The sequence below is a fragment of the Leucoraja erinacea genome, chromosome 37 (assembly GCF_028641065.1).
Source record: "Leucoraja erinacea ecotype New England chromosome 37, Leri_hhj_1, whole genome shotgun sequence".
Lineage (NCBI taxonomy): Eukaryota > Metazoa > Chordata > Chondrichthyes > Rajiformes > Rajidae > Leucoraja > Leucoraja erinaceus.
The window spans coordinates 13,113,306-13,130,425 of record NC_073413.1 but is presented as its reverse complement, the minus strand read 5'-3'; the positions used below and the strand labels follow the sequence as shown (position 1 = coordinate 13,130,425).

The 17,120-nt window shown below is 44.8% G+C and overlaps 1 long non-coding RNA gene across 1 annotated transcript; it reads right to left on the bottom strand.

Moving 5' to 3' along the window:
* Positions 1-3,763: 3,763 nt before the first annotated feature.
* On the bottom strand, positions 3,764-15,721 carry LOC129714012 (uncharacterized). Its single transcript, XR_008726306.1, has 3 exons — positions 11,502-15,721; positions 11,041-11,094; positions 3,764-9,607 (listed from the first exon to the last, which is right to left on the bottom strand). It is a non-coding gene; the product is annotated as an uncharacterized LOC129714012 (long non-coding RNA).
* Positions 15,722-17,120: the final 1,399 nt, after the last annotated feature.

The following is a 17,120-nucleotide window of genomic DNA, read 5'->3' as shown; positions in this document are numbered from 1 at the left end:
ATGTTGAAGAAACAAATTTGGAAAAGCCATCAATAATTGAACACATTTATCCCATTCAACTGAAGAGGGTTAGAAATACGTACCTTATCTCCGATGACATCCATAAAGACCAAATCCATGAAGACTTGATGCTGAAAAATCAAATTAACATAACATTTTAATGTTTGAAATGTTCCAACGTCCTTCTCTACAATTAGACAAAGTGCTGGAGTAACTCAGTGGGTCGGACAGTCCCGGGTGAGAAGATTCTAATCCTGAAGGTAAAAACACTTGGACATGTCGACAATGCCTGGAGATGTATCTCCAACCAGAACCATTGTGTCTCTGCAGTCAGGACTCCTGCAGGTTGGACCAATATTAAGGTAGTCCAATATATTTAGACTACTTTAAGAGTTTAAGGTCTGAAGAGTCCCAACCCAGAATTACCAATCCATGTTCTCCAGCGATGTTGCTGCACCCATCGAGTTGTTCCAGCACTGACACAATTTACAAGCACAGCAACACCCCAGTTACATCAAATACCCATTATATTTCACAAGTGTTCTCCCAACCTTGTTGCCCGATGCCTCTCTCCACGTGGACATTTAAACATTAGATATAAACAAACATTCAGTGGTGTCCAGATGGTTTAAAAAATACCTGGAATAACCCAACCCCCCCAGAGCTTCAGTCAAAAATATTAAACTCTACTTTCCCTGTAACAGGAGCCAACTACAACCGGGGAACATGGCTCTGTTCAAAGACAAAGTGCTGGAGGCATTCAGCAGTTCAGGTACAATCTGCCTGACTGCAAGTGGAATGGACAGATGACACCTCAGGTCAGCAACCTTCCTCAGACTGATGAAAGAGAGTGAAAAGAGGCAGAGGCATGCAGGACAAAGCAAGCAAGGAAATAGGTGGTACATGTGAGGCATGGTGAACATATGGATGGAGTGAGTGCCAAAGGCTCAAGGTGAAAGGGACAAAATGCCAAATAAGGAGAGAACGGAAATATGAAACTAGGAGAGAGATGGGTGGAAGGGATAGAGGGAATATGGAACTCCTGTTTGAAAGATGAGCGTACAAGGACTAGTTAGTTATTACTTAGTTATTCCTATTTGTTGGTATTTAGTTATGGTTATTTAGTTATGGTTATGTTAGTTAGTTAGTTATGGTTAGTTAGTTAGTTATGGTTAGTTAGTTATGGTTAGTTAGTTAATGAGGGGAAGTATGCTCAACTTCCAACTCCTTGTCCATATTTCCCTTTTACCTTCCAACCCCACCTCACCCTAGTTTGACATTTCAGTTCTTGTCCTTATCCAACATGTTTGATCACTTTCACCTTCAGCCTTTGGCACTTACTCCATCCATTTGCCCATCACCCACTCACCTGTAATCCACCCATCACTTGTCAGGCAGTGCCCAACCCCCACCTCATTTCCAGCTCTCCCCCGTATTTCAGACTGAGAGCTCCTGACCCGATTAGTCATCTGTCCAATCCTTCAGGGGTTGTCAAACCCACCAAGTTCCTCCAGCACTGTATATATACACTCACGATTCAAACATGGGGTGGCTCGTGTAAAAAAAAGTATGTTTGCAACACGAGGCATTTCATTTACCAGACACTCATACCAATAAAAAGCAACAGAACACAAAGTTCAAACTCTTCCCTTCTTTGGCCTCCTGCGGTCTGGGGCCTCGGGCCTTCCGTTGATGGGACGATCTTGACTCCTGTAGCAGACGGTCGGGCCGTCCGTGTCAGGGGTCCTGCATCGGGGGGTTGAATCCCAGCTCACTCGGGGTCTAGTCGAACCTTTTGCGGTCTTTGGAGCTTCCCGACATCGGTCTCTACCAGAGACTGCGAGCTCCCCGATGTTGAAGAAACAAATTTGGAAAATCCATCAATAATTGAACACATTTATCCCATTAAACTGAAGAGGGTTAGAAATACGTACCTTATCTCCTATGACATCCATAAAGACCAAATCCATGAAGACTTGATGCTGAAAAATGAAATTAACATAACATTTTAATGTTTGAAATGTTCCAACGTCCTTCTCTACAATTAGACAAAGTGCTGGAGTAACTCAGTGGGTCGGACAGTCCCGGGTGAGAAGATTCTAATCCTGAAGGTAAAAACACTTGGACATGTCGACAATGCCTGGAGATGTATCTCCAACCAGAACCATTGTGTCTCTGCAGTCAGGACTCCTGCAGGTTGGACCAATATTAAGGTAGTCCAATATATTTAGACTACTTTAAGAGATTAAGGTCTGAAGAGTCCCAACCCAGAATTACCAATCCATGTTCTCCAGCGATGTTGCTGCACCCATCGAGTTGCTCCAGCACTGACACAATTTACAAGCACAGCAACACCCCAGTTACATCAAATACCCATTATATTTCACAAGTGTTCTCCCAACCTTGTTGCCCATCTCTTGTCTTACTCTCCACGTGGACATTTAAATGTTAGATATAAACAAACATTCAGTGGTGTCCAGATGGTTAAAAACTACCTGGAAAACCCCAACCCCCCCCAGAGCTTCAGCCAAAAATATTAAACTCTACTTTCCCTGTAACAGGAGCCAACTGCAACCGGGGAACATGGCTCTGTTCAAAGACAAAGTGCTGGAGGCATTCAGCAGTTCAGGTACAATCTGCCTGACTGCAAGTGGAATGGACAGATGACACCTCAGGTCAGCAACCTTCCTCAGACTGATGAAAGAGAGTGAAAAGAGGCAGAGGCATGCAGGACAAAGCCAGCAAGGAAATAGGTGGTACATGTGAGGCGTGATGAGCATATGGATGGAGTGAGTGCCAAGGGCTCAAGGTGAAAGGGACAAAATGCCAAATGAGGAGAGAACGGAAATATGAAACTAGGAGAGATGGGTGGAAGGGAAAGAGGGAATATGGAACTCCTGTTTGAGAGATGAGCGTACAAGGACTAGTTAGTTGCTATTACTTAGTTATTCCTATTTGGTGGTATTTAGTTATTATTTAGTTATTATTTAGTTATCCCTATTTGGTGGTATTTAGTTATTACTATTTAGTTATAACTGTTTAGTTAATTATTGTTTAGTTATTATTATTATTTAGTTATTCCTATTTGGTGGTGTTTAGTTACTATTTAGTTAGTTATTTATTTAGTTATTGTTATTTAATTATTGTTATTTAGTTATTACTAGTTAGTTAATGAAGGGAAGTATGCTCAACTCTCAACTCCTTGTCCATATTTCCCTTTTACCTTCCAACCCCACCTCACCCTAGTTTGACATTTCAGTTCTTGTCCTTATCCAACATGTTTGATCACTTTCACCTTCAGCCTTTGGCACTTACTCCATCCATTTGCCCATCACCCACTCACCTGTAATCCACCCATCACTTGTCAGGCAGTGCCCAACCCCCACCTCATTTCCAGCTCTCCCCCGTATTTCAGACTGAGAGCTCCTGACCCGATTAGTCATCTGTCCAATCCTTCAGGGGTTGTCAAACCCACCAAGTTCCTCCAGCACTGTATATATACACTCACGATTCAAACATGGGGTGGCTCGTGTAAAAAAAGTATGTTTGCACACGAGGAATTTCATTTACCAGACACTCATACCAATAAAAAGCAACAGAACACAAAGTTCAAACTCTTCCCTTCTTTGGCCTCCTGCGGTCTGGGGCCTCGGGCCTTCCGTTGATGGGACGATCTTGACTCCTGTAGCGGGCGGTCGGGCCGTCCGTGTCGGGGGTCCTGCATCGGGGGGTTGAATCACAGCTCACTCGGGCTCCAGTTACATCAAATACCCATTATATTTCACAAGTGTTCTCCCAACCTTGTTGCCCGATGCCTCTCTCCACGTGGACATTTAAACATTAGATATAAACAAACATTCAGTGGTGTCCAGATGGTTTAAAAAATACCTGGAATAACCCAACCCCCCCAGAGCTTCAGTCAAAAATATTAAACTCTACTTTCCCTGTAACAGGAGCCAACTACAACCGGGGAACATGGCTCTGTTCAAAGACAAAGTGCTGGAGGCATTCAGCAGTTCAGGTACAATCTGCCTGACTGCAAGTGGAATGGACAGATGACACCTCAGGTCAGCAACCTTCCTCAGACTGATGAAAGAGAGTGAAAAGAGGCAGAGGCATGCAGGACAAAGCAAGCAAGGAAATAGGTGGTACATGTGAGGCATGGTGAACATATGGATGGAGTGAGTGCCAAAGGCTCAAGGTGAAAGGGACAAAATGCCAAATAAGGAGAGAACGGAAATATGAAACTAGGAGAGAGATGGGTGGAAGGGATAGAGGGAATATGGAACTCCTGTTTGAAAGATGAGCATACAAGGACTAGTTAGTTATTACTTAGTTATTCCTATTTAGTGGTATTTAGTTATTATTTAGTTATTCCTATTTGTTGGTATTTAGTTATGGTTATTTAGTTATGGTTAGTTAGTTAGTTATGGTTAGTTAGTTAATGAGGGGAAGTATGCTCATCTCTCAACTCCTTGTCCATATTTCCCTTTTACCTTCCAACCCCACCTCACCCTAGTTTTACATTTCAGTTCTTGTCCTTATCCAACATGTTTGATCACTTTCACCTTCAGCCTTTGGCACTTACTCCATCCATTTGCCCATCACCCACTCACCTGTAATCCACCCATCACTTGTCAGGCAGTGCCCAACCCCCACCTCATTTCCAGCTCTCCCCCGTATTTCAGACTGAGAGCTCCTGACCCGATTAGTCATCTGTCCAATCCTTCAGGGGTTGTCAAACCCACCAAGTTCCTCCAGCACTGTATATATACACTCACGATTTAAACATGGGGTGGCTCGTGTAAAAAAAAGTATGTTTGCAACACGAGGAATTTCATTCACCAGACACTCATACCAATAAAAAGCAACAGAACACAAAGTTCAAACTCTTCCCTTCTTTGGTCTCCCTCGGTCTGGGGCCACGAGCCTTCCGTTGATGGGATGATCTTGACTCCTGTAGCAGGCGGTCGGGCCGTCCGTGTCGGGGGTCCTGCATCGGGGGGTTGAATCCCAGCTCACTTGGGGTCTAGTCGAACCTTTTGCGGTCTTTGGAGCTTCCCGACATCGGTCTCTACCAGAGACTGCGAGCTCCTCGATGTTGAAGAAACAAATTTGGAAAAGCCATCAATAATTGAACACATTTATCCCATTAAACTGAACAGGGTTAGAAATACGTACCTTATCTCCGATGACATCCATAAAAACCAAATCCAGGAAGACTTGATGCTGAAAAATCAATTTAACATTTTAATGTTTGAAATGTTCCAACGTCCTTCTCTACAATTAGACAAAGTGCTGGAGTAACTCAGTGGGTCGGACACTCCGGTGTGAGAAGATTCTAATCCTCAGGGTAAAAACACTTGGACAATGCCTGGAGATGCATCTCCAACCAGGACCATTGTGTCTCTGCAGTCAGGACTCCTACAGGTTGCACCAATATTAATGTAGTCCAATATATTTAGACTACCTTCAGAGATTAAGGTCTGAAGAGTCCCAACCCAGAATTACCAATCCATGTTCTCCAGCGATGTTGCTGCACCCATCGAGTTGCTCCAGCACTGACACAATCTACAAGCACAGCAACACCCCAGTTACATCAAATACCCATTATATTTCCCAAGTGTTCTCCTAACCTTGTTGCCAGATGTCTTACTCTCCACGTGGACATTTAAACGTTAGATATAAACAAACATTCAGTGGTGTCCAGATGGTTTAAAAAATACCTGGAATAACCCAACCCCCCCAGAGCTTCAGTCAAAAATATTAAACTCTACTTTCCCTGTAACAGGAGCCAACTACAACCGGGGAACATGGCTCTGCCCAAAGACAAAGTGCTGGAGGCATTCAGCAGTTCAGGCACAATCTGCCTGACTGCAAGTGGAATGGACAGATGACACCTCAGGTCAGCAACCTTCCTCAGACTGATGAAAGAGAGTGAAAAGAGGCAGAGGCATGCAGGACAAAGCCAGCAAGGAAATAGGTGGTACATGTGAGGCGTGATGAGCATATGGATGGAGTGAGTGCCAAAGGCTCAAGGTGAAAGGGACAAAATGCCAAATAAGGAGAGAACGGAAATATGAAACTAGGAGAGATGGGTGGAAGGGATAGAGGGAATATGGAACTCCTGTTTGAGAAATGAGCGTACAAGGACTAGTTAGTTATTACTTAGTTATTCCTATTTGGTGGTATTTAGTTATTCCTATTTGGTTATAACTGTTTAGTTAATTATTGTTTAGTTATTATTATTATTTAGTTATTCCTATTTGGTGGTATTTAGTTATTCCTATTTGGTTATAACTGTTTAGTTAATTATTGTTTAGTTATTATTATTATTTAGTTATTCCTATTTGGTGTTATTTAGTTATTTTAGTTGGTGTTATTTAGTTATGGTTATTTAGTTATTATTTAGTTAATGAGGGGAAGTATGCTCATCTCTCAACTCCTTGTCCATATTTCCCTTTTACCTTCCAACCCCACCTCACCCTAGTTTTACATTTCAGTTCTTGTCCTTATCCAACATGTTTGATCACTTTCACCTTCAGCCTTTGGCACTTACTCCATCCATTTGCCCATCACCCACTCACCTGTAATCCACCCATCACTTGTCAGGCAGTGCCCAACCCCCACCTCATTTCCAGCTCTCCCCCGTATTTCAGACTGAGAGCTCCTGACCCGATTAGTCATCTGTCCAATCCTTCAGGGGTTGTGAAACCCACCAAGTTCCTCCAGCACTGTATATATATATATACACTCACGATTCAAACATGGGGTGGCTCGTGTTGTAAAAAAAGTATGTTTGCAACACGAGGCATGACATTTACAGACACTCATACCAATAAAAAGCAACAGAACACAAAGATCAAACTCTTCCCTTCTTTGGCCTCCTGCAGTCTGGGGCCTCGGGCCTTCCGTTGATGGGACGATCTTGACTCCTGTAGCAGGTGGTCGGGCCGTCCGTGTCGGGGGTCCTGCATCGGGGGGTTGAATCCCAGCTCACTCGGGGTCTAGTCGAACCTTTTGCGTTCTTTGGAGCTTCCCGACATCGGTCTCTACCAGAGACTGCGAGCTCCTCGATGTTGAAGAAACAAATTTGGAAAAGTCATCAATAATTGAACACATTTATCCCATTAAACTGAAGAGGGTTAGAAATACGTACCTTATCTCCGATGACATCCATAAAGACCAAATCCATGAAGACTTGATGCTGAAAAAACAATTTAACATTTTAATGTTTGAAATGTTCCAACGTCCTTCTCTACAATTAGACAAAGTGCTGGAGTAACTCAGTGGGTCGGACAGTCCCGGGTGAGAAGATTCTAATCCTCAGGGTAAAAACACTTGGACATGTGGACAATGCCTGGAGATGCATCTCCAACCAGGACCATTGTGTCTCTGCAGTCAGGACTCCTACAGGTTGCACCAATATTAATGTAGTCCAATATATTTAGACTACCTTCAGAGATTAAGGTCTGAAGAGTCCCAACCCAGAATTACCAATCCATGTTCTCCAGCGATGTTGCTGCACCCATCGAGTTGCTCCAGCACTGACACAATTTACAAGCACAGCAACACCCCAGTTAGACAATGTGCTGGAGTAACTCAGTGGGTCGGACAAATTGGATGGACCTGCAGTGCAGCGGATCACCACACGGTGGGAGTGTTGACCACAAATTGGATGGACCTGCAGTGCAGCGGATCACCACACGGTGGGAGTGTTGACCACAAATTCACTGCACATTGGGAGTTGCTGTGTACAAATGTTCTTCATTGCTTTGTAACCGGTTACATTTCCCCATGAAGCCCCCATTGCCCAGATGCCAACGTTTGTAAAATCCCTGAAACCAGGGAAGATTTGGGATGAAAATCAAGGAACTGCAGATGCTGGTTTACAACTATAATAAAGACAGAGTGCTGGAGCAACTCAGCGGGTCAGGCAGCATCTGTGGAGAACATGGATAGGTGACGTTTCACAGAGTGCTGGAGTAACTCAGCGGGTCGGGCAGCATCTGTGGAGAACATGGATAGGTGACGTTTCACAGAGTGCTGGAGCAACTCAGCGGGTCAGGCAGCATCTGTGGAGAACATGGATAGGTGACGTTTCACAGAGTGCTGGAGTAACTCAGCGGGTCAGGCAGCATCTGTGGAGAACATGGATAGGTGACGTTTCACACAGTGCTGGAGTAACTCAGCGGGTCAGGCAGCATCTGTGGAGAACATGGATAGGTGACGTTTCACACAGTGCTGGAGTAACTCAGCGGGTCAGGCAGCATCTCTGGAGAACATTTATGGTGACGTTTCAGAACAGGACCTTTCTTCCCATTGTACTAAAATAAATACAGTAAGACCAACTAAAGTGTGGGAACAGGCCATCTGGTCCACTAAGTCTGCACAATCCAGCATTCATCCCGTACTCTAGCACTATCCTACACACTAGGGACAGTTTACGGAAACCAATTAACCTGCAAATATGAAATGTCTTTGGTGATGGAAGCCAGAACACCTGGAGAAAACCCACATGGTCACAGGCAGAACATACAAACTATACAGACAACATATGTTGTCAGGATTGAACCCAGGTCTCTGGCGCTGTGAGGCAGCAACTCTACCACTGTGCTGCCCAATCTTTCCCCAAACACTGAAACCCAAGAGAAGTTTTGAAACGGGGGCCTTACCTTAAAGTAATCTCTAGAAAGAGCAGATCTCGAGAGCCGACAACAATGTACAAAACAGTCAAATTAATAAACCACAAATATTAAACTCTACTTTCCCTGTAACAGGAGCCAACTACAACCGGGGAACATGGCTCTGTCCAAAGACAAAGTGCTGGAGGCATTCAGCAGTTCAGGCACAATCTGCCTGACTGCAAGTGGAATGGACAGATGACATCTCAGGTCAGCAACCTTCCTCAGACTGATGAAAGAGAGTGAAAAGAGGCAAAGGCACACAGGACAAAGCCAGCAGGTAAATAGGTGGTACCATATAACCATAACAGCATGGAAACAGCCCATCTTGGCCCTTCTAGTCCATGTTGAACACTCAGACCATAACCTGGCCCAGCGAGTCTGCACAATCCAGCGATTACCCCGTACACTAGCACTATCCTACACAATAGAGACAGTTTACAAAAACCAATTAACCTACAAATCTCTGAGCCAGCCTACAGATGCTGCCTGACCCATCGAGTTCCTCCAACTCTGCTTTTATTGCTAAAGATCCAGCATCCTGAATTATAAAACCCTTGACCAAAAATAAATAGGAAACCCCATTGATTATCTTTCAAAATCTTATCCCCACTGAAACCAAAAGATGGGTTGAAATAGAGGCCTTACCTTCACACCATCTCCATGAAGATCAAATCCAGATAGACTGGATAAGGTTGCAGGAACGTTACAGGGCGTGCAGCAGTTCACAATATCAGAGGAAACCTGACCGCAACAGACCAGACTCTACTTTAACCGACAAAAACATTAAATGAGACGTGTATCAGGAGAACAGCAATGGGGAACAAATTTATTCCATCTTACGCCAACATTCGGCAGAACGGGAAGAGACAGTCTAACCCCAGCAGACACTTCCAGCAGCACAGGTCCAGTCCTTGGAGATCCTGGGTGGAAACAAACACTAATTATTCAGGGCAAACGGATTGCAGGAACAGACACTCGCCAAACCAAATAGATTTAGACCAACTCTAAATAACTACAGTAGGGTGAATGGAAGGGGCAGGATTAGTAAATTGTAATAAGACTCAAGAGCCATGACTATTAAACTCACTTTCCTCTCAGATAACTTTAACCAAGGAATAACTAGGTCAGAAACAGTGCTGGAGGTACTCAGTGGGTCAGGCACCATCTGCCCGACTGCAAAGGAATGGACAGATGTTTCAGATCAGGTCCTTTCTTCAGACTGATGGATTTGGGAGAAAGCTGGAAAGAGATGGGAGCAGGACAAAGCCTGGTGAGTGAAGCTGGATACAGTTGGGGGCTGATTAGCAGATAGGGGAGTAGTGACAAAGGCTAGAGGTGAAGAGGAGACAAGTGTCAGACAAGAAGAGGTGTGACATGCAAAGCCAGAGGGAGGGATCTGGGAAAGAGGGGAATGTGGGACAGGGATGAGTGTACATTAGAGGGGAAAGGAGTAGGGTGACCGGAGTATTGAGTGAGGTGCACACTAGGGTGGGGAGTGTAAGGAAAGAGGGGGTGTCCCTTCATCAGTACACTCATCCCCAAATCACATTCCCTTTTATCCCTTCTGGTCCCATTACACCCGGATACCCGTCCCACTGCACCTGCCCCATTACTCCCTCATACCTTGCTCCAACTTTACATTTCACACCTCTGGAATGTTTTGTCATATTTTCACCTCTAGCCTTTGTCCTTTTCTCCACCATTTGCCCATCATCCCTTCACCTGTATCCACCCATCACTTGCCAAGCTTTGCCACATTTCCCTTTTCTAACCTTCTCCCACTACTCCAGTCTGAAGGCTTCCAAGCTGATAAGTCATCTGTCCATTTCCTGATGTTGCCTGACCCACCAAATTGAAGAATGAAGGCCAAGACAATGAGGAAGTCGGGAGTCTAATGAAGGCAAGTGGATTTGGACAAGGGTAATGATCTCATGGGCCAGACCAAAGTGGTCGTTCCCCAGTCAAGACCTTAGATTGGACGAGTCTTCAGGTCACCGTATCCTCAAGCACAAGTACACACCAGGCAAAGCCCAGAGACAGAAGGCAGTGCCATCCAGTCAAGTGGTGTCAGGAGAAGGTGATCACTGGTATCATGCTGGCGGAGGGGAATCCACCACTTTGGCATGTAGAACCAATATCTCCCCCCCCCCCCCATACATCCCCCTCACTGTCCCCACCCTGACCAACAGCCCCAGGTACAGGCAGAAACTCATTACTATAGTGACATGCGTTTTGAAGACACCCCATGCAACCATTCTCATCCATTTAGCAGCTAGAGTGCTAATTACCTGAAAGATAGGAAAATCTGCCACTTCACCACATTCAGACAGAACAAGTTATAATCAAAACAAACCAATGTCACGTTAGTGATTTGAAGTCTGCTGACATCCTCCTTCACACTGGACACCTAGAGAGGAAGAGATTCCAATTGAAATTAAATGTCATGAGAAACAGGATCAGCCATTGAAAGGACTGTAGTGAACCCTACAGGGTAGCAGAATACATTGACTACTGTAATTCACTGGCACAGCAACATGCCAGCTTTGGTAAAGGGCAGCACAGTGGCACAGCGGTAGAGTTGTTGCCTTACAGTGCCAGAGACACGGGTGCTGTCTGTACAGAGTTTGCACGTTCCCCCAGTGACCAAGTGGGTTTTCTCAAAGATCTTCACTTTCCTCCCACTATCCAAAGACGTGCAGGTTTGTAGGTTAATTGACTTGGTATAAATGTAGCATTGTCCCTAGTGTGTGTAGGATAGTGTTAATATGCGGCCAAAGGCCCTGTTTCCGTGCTGTCCCTAAATGTGAAACTTACCATGTCACATGAAGTGTTCGCCCCAACACTGCCCCCGATTCTGTGCCCTTTACCATGGACATTGAAACCCTGTGCACAAACAGAAACAGATAGGAGCATACAGGCAGTTCAAACATCTGGAGAAACACACCACGACAAACCAGATACTTTAATCGACAAATAAATACAATGTATAAATGAGACATACAAGTAAAGGAACAGAAGTTTGGCCCAGTTTATGCAACATTTGGCAGAATGGGGAAGAGAGTCCAACCCTAATAATTCGCAATCAGTACCCCGTTCCTGCCTTCTACCCATATCTCCCGACACCGCTATTTTTAAGAGCCCTATCTAACTTTCTCTTGAAAGCACCCAGAGAACCTCTATTATTGCCATAGAGGGAGTGCAGAGAAGGTTCACCAGACTGATTCCTGGGATGTCAGGACTGTCTTATGAAGAAAGACTGGATAGACTTGGTTTATACTCTAGAATTTAGGAGATTGAGAGGGGATCTTATAGAAACTTACAAAATTCTTAAGGGGTTGGACAGGCTAGATGCAGGAAGATTGTTCCCGATGTTGGGGAAGTCCAGGACAAGGGGTCACAGCTTAAGGATAAGGGGGAAATCCTTTGAAACCGAGATGAGAAGAACTTTTTTCACACAGAGAGTGGTGAATCTCTGGAACTCTCTGCCACAGAGGGTAGTTGAGGCCAGTTCATTGGCTATATTTAAGAGGGAGTTAGATGTGGCCCTTGTGGCCAAGGGGATCAGAGGGTATGGAGAGAAGGCAGGTACGGGATACTGAGTTGGATGATCAGCCATGATCATATTAAATGGCGGTGCAGGCTCGAAGGGCCGACTGGCCTACTCCTGCACCTAATTTCTATGTTTCTAACCCTCCTCCACCGCTGTCCGAGGCAGAAAATTCCACACATTCACAACTCTGTGAGGAAAAAGTGTTTCCTCGTCTCCGTTCTAAATGGCTTACTCCTTATTCTTAAACTGGGGCCCCTGGTACTGGACTCACCCAACATCGGAAACATGTTTCCTGCCTCCAGTGTGTCCAAACCCTTAACAATCTTATATGTTTCAATGAGACACTCTCATCCTTCTAAACTCCAGAGTGTACAAGCCCAGCTGCTCCATTCTCTCAGCATACGACAGTCCCGCCATCCCGGGAATTAACCTTGTAAACCTACGCTGCACTCCTTCAATAACAAGAACGTCCTTCCTCAAATTAGGGGACCAAAACTGCACACAATACTCCAGTTGTGGTCTCACTAGGGCTCTGTACAACTGCAGAAGGACCTCTTTGCTCCTATACTCAACTCCTCATGTCACAAAGGCCAACATGCCATTCGCTTTCTTCATTGTCTGCTGTACCTGCATGCATACTTTCATAGACTGATGTACAAGGACCCCCCAGGTCCCGTTGTACTTCCCCTTTTCCCAACTAGATATTTAGATAGCTATATTTAAGAGGGAGTTAGATGTGGCCCTTGTGGCTAAAGGGATCAGGGAGTATGGAGAGAAGGCAGGTACAGGATACCGAGTTGGATGATCAGCCATGATCATATTGAATGGTGGTGCAGGCTTAAAGGGCCGAATGGCCTACTCCTGCACCTATTTTCTATGTTTCTATGTAATTTGCCTTCTTGTTTACGATACCAAAGTGGATAACCTCACACTTAACCTCATTAAACTTAGTCTGCTGTGCATCTGCCCACTCCCCCAACTTGTCCAAGTCACCCTGCATTCACATAGCAGCATCCTCCTCACAGTTCACACTGCCACCCAGCTTTGTGTCATCTGCAAATTTACTTAGAATCCCTTCATCTAAATCATTGATGTATGTTGTAAATAGCTGCGGTCCCAGCACCGAGCCTTGCGGTACCCCACTAGTCACTGCCTGCCATTCTGAAAGGGACCTGTTAATCCCTCCTCTTCATTTCCTGTCTGCCAACCACTTCTCTATCCATGTCAGCACTCTACCCCCAATACCATGTGCCCTAATTTTGCACACTAATCTCCTATGTGGGACCTTATCAAATGCTTTCTGAAAGTCCAGATACACTACAATCACTGGCTCTCCCTTGTTCATTTTCCTAGTTACATCTTCAAAAAATTCCAGAATATTAGACAAGCATGATTTCCCCTTTGTAAATCCATGCTGACTCGGAGAAGATTCTACATTCACCTCAAAATATCAAACACTGGGTGGACAGGGCCTGGAAAAATAACTCTAGGCTCAATGTTTCAAGGTCAGTTTATCGTCACATGTACCAATTAAGGTCAAGTGAAATTCAATGTGTCTGCAGTAGTGAATCCTACAGGGTAGAAGAATACATTGACTATTTTCAGAATCAAACTGGCACAGCAACATGCCAGCTATATCAAAGACAACACTTCACACAAACAGTGAACTCCCTGGCAGAGCTGCCCAAAGCTGTAACTCTTACTATGGGAATCCTGTCTGACCCACTGAGTTACTCCAGCACTCTGTGAAATGTCACCTATCCATGTTCTCCACAGATGCTGCCTGACCCGCTGAGTTACTCCAGCACTCTGTGAAACGTCACCTATCCATGTTCTCCACAGATGCTGCCTGACCCGCTGAGTTACTCCAGCACTCTGTGAAACGTCACCTATCCATGTTCTCCACAGATGCTGCCTGACCCGCTGAGTTACTCCAGCACTCTGTGAAACGTCACCTATCCATGTTCTCCACAGATGCTGCCTGACCCGCTGAGTTACTCTTTTTTTTGTAAACCTTGATTTTCATTCCAAATCTTCCCTGGTTTTGGAGTTTTTACAAACGTTGGCATTTGTACAATGGGTGCATTACGGGGAAAGGAAACAGGTCATACAGCAATAAAGATCAATTTTGCATTAAAAAGCAAAATTATATTTAATTTGTAGGCAGCAGCTCCCACTCCACTGCACTGCAGGCCCGGCCAATCTGTGGTCAACACTCCCACCGTGTGGTGATCCACTGCACTGCAGGCCCATCTGATAGGTGGACAAAGGCAAAGATCTTAGAGCTATAAGATCTTTGGACAAAGGTAGACAAAAAAGCTGGAGAAACTCAGCGGGTGCAGCAGCATCTATGGAGCGAAGGAAATAGGCAACATTTCGGGCCAAAACCCTTCTTCAGATAAAGGTGGACAAAGTTTGACTTGGCAGCAATAACAATTCTTGGCAATATCTGCATAAATCTTGTCTGCACCCTTTCCCAGGGTCTCCAAACATTGGAGACAGATTGCATCATCTCTTTGGGGAATTTCATCCATCCCTACTCCAATCCACAGCAGACTTATTCCAAGAATGCCCCTCAGGTCCTTTCGACCCAATATTCTACATTATCCCTGCATCTGTTCCAGCTCCTTGTTCCACATTGAGCTTCAATCATTAACAATTATCACTGATCAACAGAGTGCTGGAGTAACACAGCATCTCTGGAGGAGAAGGATGGGTGATAGTTGGGTAAGAACCCTTCTGTTCCATCCCCAAATATTTTGTTTGTCCACAGATGCTGCCTGACCCACTGAGTTACTCCAGCAATGTGTCTATCTTTGGTATAAACCAGCATCTACAGGTCTTTGTTTCTACATTTTACATCAGCCAGATTCAATTTCAGTTGTGATAAGTTTAGGGTATCATTGCTTCAGTAAAGATACACCCTTTTATTCAGACTGTGCCCTCTGGTTCAAGACTCTCCCACTAGTGGAAACATCCTTTTAGTTCTCAGATACAGCGTAAAAACAGCACAGTTCCAGTTGCACCAGGAAAATATAATCATTAAAAACCCTGGACACTTCAAATGACAACAATTATAAGGAAAAGTCAGCACAATTAATCAAAGAAGCAAATGCAATTCAGTATAGAGCTGTAGTGTTCTCACCTACCTCATGCCCTGGAGATGTAGAACCACATCAGACACAAGGGGAGACTCCCTGTCTCGACCCTGAGCTCTGCTCCCATCCACAGCCCAGGACAACTACACTCAGACAATCACACAACTCCCCCTTTTATACACAGCAGCTGGTAATTCCATAATCAATCAAGCCAATGACCACATTAACCCTTCGCCCACCAGTGGCCAATCAATGTTTGTTGTACACATGATGATATGCACCTGGGGGCAGTAGTTGATTGACTGTTGATTCATTGCTGTTTGCACAAAACAGCCGTTTGCATTTCACTGCATTGTCAGAAAAGATGATAAGACATACGAGCAGAATTAGGATGTTCGACCCTCCGAAACTACTCCACCATTCGATCATGGCTGATCTATCTTTCCCTCTCAACCCCATTCTCCGTTTATCCCATAACCTTTGACAACCTTACTAATCGAGAACCTGTCAATCTCCGCTTTAAAAATATCCAATGACTTGGCCTCCACAGCCTCCTGTGGCATTGAATTCCACAGATTCACCACCCTCTAGCTAAAGAAATCCCTTCTCATCTCCTTTCTAAAGTACATCCTTTTATTCTGAGGCTGTTCCCTCTGGTCCTAGACTCTCTCACTAGTGGAAACAACCTTTTAGTTTTAGTTTAGACATATAGCACAGAAACAGGCCCTTCGGCCCACCGTGTGCACATAGGGGATATAGGGGGAATTTGGGCAGGCTAGGATTTTATTCCTTGGAGTACAGGAAGATGAGGGGTGATTTTATGGAGGAATATGATATCATGTTAATGGATAGGGTTAATGCACAGTCTTTCTCCCCCAGGGAAGGGGAATTAAGAGCCAGAGAGCATAGACTGTAGAACAATACAGCACAGCACAACAACAGGTCTTTAGCCCACAATGTCAGCATAGAACATGATGCCAAGACCATCTCTAATCTATCTGCACATAACTCATACCACTGCATTCCCTGAATATCCATATGCATATCCAAAATCTCTTAAATGCCACCATCTTATCTGCCTTAAGCCCCTGTCCCACTGTGCGAGTTCAACCAAGAGTTCTCCTGAGTTCTCCCCTGATTCGAGCCCGTGTAATGTACGTAGCGGGTACGTAGGAGCTCGTGGATGTCACGTGGCGGCTCTTAACGCTAACGGCAGTTACTCGTGAATCGTGGAAACTCGTGAAGATTTTTCAACTGTGTGAAAAATGTCCCCAAGTAAAAATGTACTCTTGTTGGAAAAATGTATTAATTTTTACTTGTAGTTATAACGTGAGTTTAACGGTGGACACTCGTATATACTCATGGGTACTCGTAGCTCAGCAGCTGGACAGAGAAACAAAAAAGGGTTGTGTCAACATCAGCACGTGGCCTGGGTCTGTCCAGGGCGTTTCCCTCATTGCTGGAGAAACGTTTGCAGAAGAAGCTCGTCTCGAGATGGCACCCAAAAAACCCAACTGAAGGACAGAGCAAAGCCACACAAAAAACCTGCCATGAAGGCTTTGCGCACAGGAGAGGAGAGACAGGAGGAGATGCAACAGGGGGAGGCAGCATTGCATGAGGCAGCAGGAGAACAGGAAGGTTGAATATGTGCAGACCACCTCCCTGGCAGCTGTGTCTGACAATGTCTCAGACTCGGAGGCCCATTGACTAAGGGTAAACATGGAATATTGGCCTTTATAACAAGAGGATTTCAATATAGGATTAGAGAGGTTCTTCTGTAGTTGT